This window comes from Panthera leo, chromosome E2 (genome assembly GCF_018350215.1).
Source record: "Panthera leo isolate Ple1 chromosome E2, P.leo_Ple1_pat1.1, whole genome shotgun sequence".
NCBI lineage: Eukaryota > Metazoa > Chordata > Mammalia > Carnivora > Felidae > Panthera > Panthera leo.
Window position 1 is genome coordinate 18,978,356 of NC_056693.1, and position 6,000 is coordinate 18,984,355.

At 47.2% G+C, this 6,000-nt stretch overlaps 1 protein-coding gene across 1 annotated transcript in view; it reads right to left on the reverse strand.

Moving 5' to 3' along the window:
• Positions 1 to 5,785, reverse strand: part of GARRE1 (granule associated Rac and RHOG effector 1) — an 84,485-nt gene extending 78,700 nt beyond the window's left edge. The window contains exon 1 of the mRNA XM_042921004.1: positions 5,728 to 5,785. The gene's annotated coding sequence lies outside the window, so the exon portion shown is untranslated. The remainder of the gene's footprint in view (positions 1 to 5,727) is intronic.
• Positions 5,786 to 6,000: the final 215 nt, after the last annotated feature.

Below are 6,000 nucleotides of genomic sequence, written 5' to 3' on the forward strand. Positions count from 1 at the left end.
AACCTAGGATGTCATTTATAAATCATATCATTATTTTATACCTGCTAAGAGAAACTCTGCCATATAATGACGACCTGCCATCACATGCTATATCCCAATTTTAGGCTCCCTTCAGCCTCTTGCCTGTCTCATTTCTCTGTCTGTCTAGGGCACAGATCACCCTTGAAACAAGTCCCTGTGTTCCCTTTTCTCTCATTTCACTTTTTCTAGCAGTTGCCCATATTTAAGATCCACTGTTTGGATGAAACCATCCTGGACCCCTTCAGTTCCCAGAGCCTGTCGTGAGCTCCTGCAGCCTCCACTGCCATTGCTTTTTGTTAGCTTCCCTTTCTGCATGAACTGCAAGTGCGCAGCAACAGGCTGGCCCCATCTTCACATGCACCGCAGTGCACAGTACAAGGCCACAAGGCCACACCACCACCACCACTACCACCACCACCACCACCACCAAACACATCGGTCAGGAACTGTTCTAAGGACTTCACAAGTACTGACTCATTTACACCTCACTGTAACTCCGGGAGATAGCTAATGCTGCCTCTCCCATTTTCAGACAGGGTAAAATGGGGAAAACAGAGGCTGTGTGACTTAGAGATTAGTGACTAGTAAGTGGCAGAGGCAGGAACGGAACCCAAGCAGTCTGGATAGAGTCCTTGTTCTCAACATCTATGCTACAGTCCCCCTCTTAATGACTGCTACATACATGGCAAACATTTAAAAATTTGCTTTAACTTTTAATTGAAAATATAATACACATATACAGTGAAAAGGAAATCACACAAAAGAGTATGTGAGAAAAAGCTAGTTCAGTCTAACAGCCTAGATTTCTTGGGCTTCATCCCAAAGGCAACCACTGTTTCTTTTCTATCATTCCAGGAATTTTTTTCTACACTTAGAAACCTATTTCATGGGGCGCCTGGATGGTTCAGTTAGTTAAGAATCCAACTCTTGATCTCAGCTCAGGTCTTGATCTCAGGCTTATGAGTTCAAGCCCCATGTTGGGCTCCGTGCTGGACATGAAGCCTACTTAGAAAAACAAAAAACAAAACATTTCATGTGTACCTCTCTCTCTCTCTCTTTTTTTTTTTTTTTTTTTTTTTTACACAAATGGGCCCATATACAGTGTTCTGCATCTTGCCTTTTTCACTGAATGGCATTTCTCCAAGCTTGATGCATATCTGCACCTGCACCCTTTTTTATTCAATGCTAAGATACACATATTTTCACATTTTAACCCAAGACGGTTCATAAAGTCAGAGGATCTTGATGGGCGTGGACTTCATCAGGAAATACATGAGTCAGAAAGGCTTTTAAATGTACAAAAGATACCAAGTGTTAGCCTTGCAGAGATGTGCAGACTGAATCACCCACCAGGCAGAGACCAACCAGCTGACCTTCCACATGTTACTTCTCCTGTAATATACCTCTCTACTTCATGGGGTTGTTGTAAAGACTAAACAAGGTAATATACACAAGACACATGGCACCAAACCTGGCTACCACAGTGAGTCTAAGGGATTAACATAATACCTGACACATTGTTAGTGCCCAATAAGTTACATATTGTTCTTAATTGTTTCTTCAAGAGCTGGCTCCACTTTCCTCTCCAATCTCATTTCCCTCTACTTCCTTATTCGTACCTGCCTACCCTTTACCCTAAAACTCTATAGCTCACATACCTCAGCCTGCTCACCTCTACACCTTTGTGCCTGTCATGGCCCTCCCTAAAAGTCCTTTCCCCTCACTGTGTGCCGAACTAACGTTCTCCCACAGTATGCAGCTCAAGCCCATCCTCCAGGGAATCTTCCCTGACAACTGCAGGTGGATTCTCTGGAGGAACGGTTTGGGAAAATTGTATCTATCATGGCTACCCCTTTTGGTTCTAGGTTTTGTCAGTGCACCCAGGAGCAAGCTGGTCCAGGGCAACTGATTCAGGTCACCTAAACTCAAAGATGACTATGTATGAACCAGAGGGCTAGTTACTAAATTTATAAATACCCATGAAAGCTAATATTTACTGAGCACTTACCAGATGCCAGGCAGCAAAAAGGAAAGTACTACTATTATCCCCATTCTACAGAAGGGCAAACAGAGATTAGCCAGCACCCCAAGACCAGGATCTGATCCAAGCAGTCTGCATATGGAGCTCTCAGCCATTCATAATCTCTCGTTGGCAGGAAATCTCCATGTGAAGCCATGTTCTAATCAGAAGGTATCAGGAGAATGGAAGCAAAGGAAGGGAAAGATTCTCCTGGGTAGGGGCATCAACAGAGATGCACCCATCTGCTTGATGGCTCACTGAAGGACTGCACACAGCTCCTCTGGCCAGAGTCCCCAGGCAGTCCTACAGACATATCACCAAATTCCTCTCTTGGATTCACCACCCCAATTTCCACAGACAGCATCCCAACCCTCTCCTAGAAATGCAGTCTTTCTTCTGAGGATACAAAATTAAGTTTAAGCAATTCTGGCTACAAACACATTCCAATCATGCCTTCTTGGGGTTATAGCTGGGTCATTTTGGTTGAACTTAAAGTTTTCCCTGAAATTCTCCAAACTACACTTACAAAAATGTCTCTTGGTTTACATCTTTTCTATAGACAGCTCTTTTATTCTCATTTCATTCACAGATGATCACTGATTCGTTCAACAAACACTTGATTGTTCCCAGAACACTGTGTTCTAGGTCCTGGAGATAATAGCAGTGAACAGGACAGGCAAGATCTCTGAAACCTGGTGGAGCTTATCATGTGTCCCCCACTTCTAGGCACTTATGACACTTTATGGCAATTGCTTATTTGGCCTTCTTGTTCAGGCTGTGCCTTTCAGCTCTGTATTCCAATTTTCCACAACAGTAACTGGCCCACACTGTGAGTACTTCATAAATGTGAGTTGACTAAATTAATCAATAAAAGCACTGGGTCTCATCTTTCTCATCCAGGGTGGGACCAGATTATGTCTGAAGTCCCTAAGAGTAAACATACAAAATCTAAATCATGTTAAAGGGACAGAAAGCAAACCGCAAATACAACTCCAATCAAGAAGGAAAATGGAATGAGATAGGTCCTTACAGTCATGAAAGACAGGCCACCTTGGGAAGCAGTGAAGGGCTCCCTCACCTGGAGAAAGCACAGACTGGAGAACATGACCAGGGGTCTGTTGGAGGTACGGAAATGACTTGCAGTAAAGTCTGAGTTGGGGTCAATGTATGGAGACAGGAGTGAGGGGGTGAAGTGGTTCTCTGCCTATATCTCATACTGGATGAGTGCAAAGAAGCACTGTTTTGGGGGAAAAGAGGTAGAGGCATGAAGCTAGGCCTTGGAAAATGCTCATAGACAGATGTGGGACGAGCACCAACAAAGACAAGTGAAAAACCACAGTCACAAAGTTTAAGAAAAGGACTACAATAGCTCCAAGTCAAAAAAGCCAACCAAGAGGAGACTGACAACAGCAAGAAAATCTGGCTTACCATGCCAAATATTTATGGTCAAGGTCAAGGGAAATGAGTAAGCAGCAGCAACTGCATCTATCGATTGGGCCTCAAGAGCAGTTTCAATAGAAATAAACACATTTGAAACACAACCCCTCACTCATTCAGGCTCTTAGTGAACTTATACTAAGAGAAAAAGGCACCCCCCCCCCCCTTCCCCGGCCCCACCATAACTCCAAAGTAAAGCTATTCCTTATTCAAACCAACATTCTTTGTCCAGAGAGGAAGGTCATCATTTTCCACTAAGGACGAAGTCTCAGGAGGGAAAGAAAGAGACTGGGCACCCAACCCATGGGATGCCCCAGCCGACTAGCTCTTACATATGATTATTTTCCTACAGTCTTGGAAGCACCACTTGACATAAAGCTTCTGGTGTATTAGGCTCCGGGATTGAAATAGAATAAACATTTAGTAAGATTTCAGCAGAATCATATGCAACTTGTTTAAATTTCTTTTTTAAAGGATGCTTAAAACATGCTGTCTTCCAAAAATCCAGAGATAATTTTAGATTGAAAAATCAAGGCTTGCCAAGGGAATCTGAGAGCTTTTCTATCTTGGTCTCCAATGCTAACCTACGTATTCGTGTGCAAAAATAGAGGAAGATTAGAATCTCAAATGCCAGACTGAAAAGTTGCCACAACAAACCTGAACTCTTCATATGGAGTTTGTTATCCTGTCAGCAAGAAAGCAATGAAACAATAAACTAAACTTTTCATTTTTAAAGAGAAAAAGAAAAGAAAAAAAAAAAACCACACCCAAACACGAAATATTTCCTAGCCTTGTAAAGGAAAATTATTAAGAAAAAAGAAAAGATACTGTGAACGAAATTTAAAAACGGTCTTCACAAAATCTACATATCAAATTTGTGAGTAGTGTCTTATAAACACATACTGAGAACTTCAGATCTAAAATATGATAAAATGGCAGTCATAGCTTATTCAATAAAACTGGGTCAACTAACCATTTGGAAAATATTTTCTATCTCACACCAAAACGAAATTTTGAGTAGCAATTTTTAAACCGAAATTTAAAAAATAATCATAATAAAACCATGAAATGAGAAGCAAAATGAATGGAAGTTTTTATAACACCGGGACGGAGAAGAATTTTTCCAACTTGTCAATAAAGGAAACAAATATAACCGATTTTTTACACGAAGGTTACCTTTGACTTCATTTGTAAATTTATCCTAAACCAATCAGACGATTCCTTTGGACAAAATTATCTTGTGATGTGACCAACTGGGAACAATCTACCTATGTACCAGCAGGGCTTTAAATTACGGTGTGCAATCAAGTCCACAGAAGTGACAATACAAGTGAAATGCGTTGTATTTTACTGACATAACCAAAATGTTAGCAATGATCGTCACTGAGTGGCAGGCTGGCGGATGACTGTCATTTGAAAAAGTATTGTCACAACACTTTTTGTGTTGTCTTGAATGTGAGGAGAATGAATTGCTTTTATAATGGGGGTGACGGTGCGGGAACAAGCATTTTTCAAATGGGGGTCCCCCAACCTGAGTGTTCACCTGGCAAATTTTGTGAGGAGTATGAACAGAATTCTTATCATGCCAACCAGGCGTGCTTCTTTGCTCGCACCGCGCGGAGCAGGAAGACACACCCCTGACCCTGCACTCGCCCCACAGGCGTGGGTCCCTTCAGCCCCCAGCCCTGCCGGGTCCCCGCAGAACCTCCCCCGGCCCGACTGCGCCAGCAGGCTCCGCGGGGCCGGAAAATCGTGTCCCTCGGTGGCCCCGCACGGCCGCGAAGGTGCGCGCAGCCGGCCAGGCAGCCGCGGGGCGGCGTGAGGGCCGCGTCCCCAGCCAGTCTCGGCGGACCCCGGACGCCCACAGGCCGCCGTGCCTCCGCGGACCGCTCCGCCGGCTTCCGGGAACGGGCGCCGGCGCCAGCCCGACCTCCCCGGCCCCGGGGGCCCGAGGGAGCGCCCCCCGCCCCTCCCGTCCAGCGTCTGCGGAGTACCCCGGCGCCCCCCGTCCCGGGCACGAGCCATGAGGCCCCTCCGGGCTTCCGTCCGCCCGGCCAGCGCCCCCAGAGCCCGGCGTCCTCCACAGCGGACGGGCAAGGGGCGGGAGCCCACGGCCCCGCGCCCCGCGGCCCCGAGCGGAGCGGCTGTCCGCGAGCTCGTCCAGTCGCCAGTCCCGGCCCGCAGCCCACCGGCCACCCACCAGCCCGCCCGCCTGCGCCACGGAGTGCCCGCTCGCGCCCGTTCCTCACCTGCGACGCGCCCCGGCCCCCAGCACACCGCCCGGACCGGCTGTGTACACCGGAAGTGACGTCTCCAGGCCGGCCCCGCCCCCGCCCCAGGCGGACGCCGGAGTGGAGGCGGACCCGGGGGCTCGGAGCTGATCCCCGCTGCGCGAGCCGGGAGGGGGCGGCCCTGAGCTTCCTACCCCAGGCACCGAGGACCTCCCTGTGGGACGGCTAGGGTGGGGGCTAAAGACAGTCGGCCAGAGCCTGCAGGGCCACCCCTATCCTCCACTGTGGCTT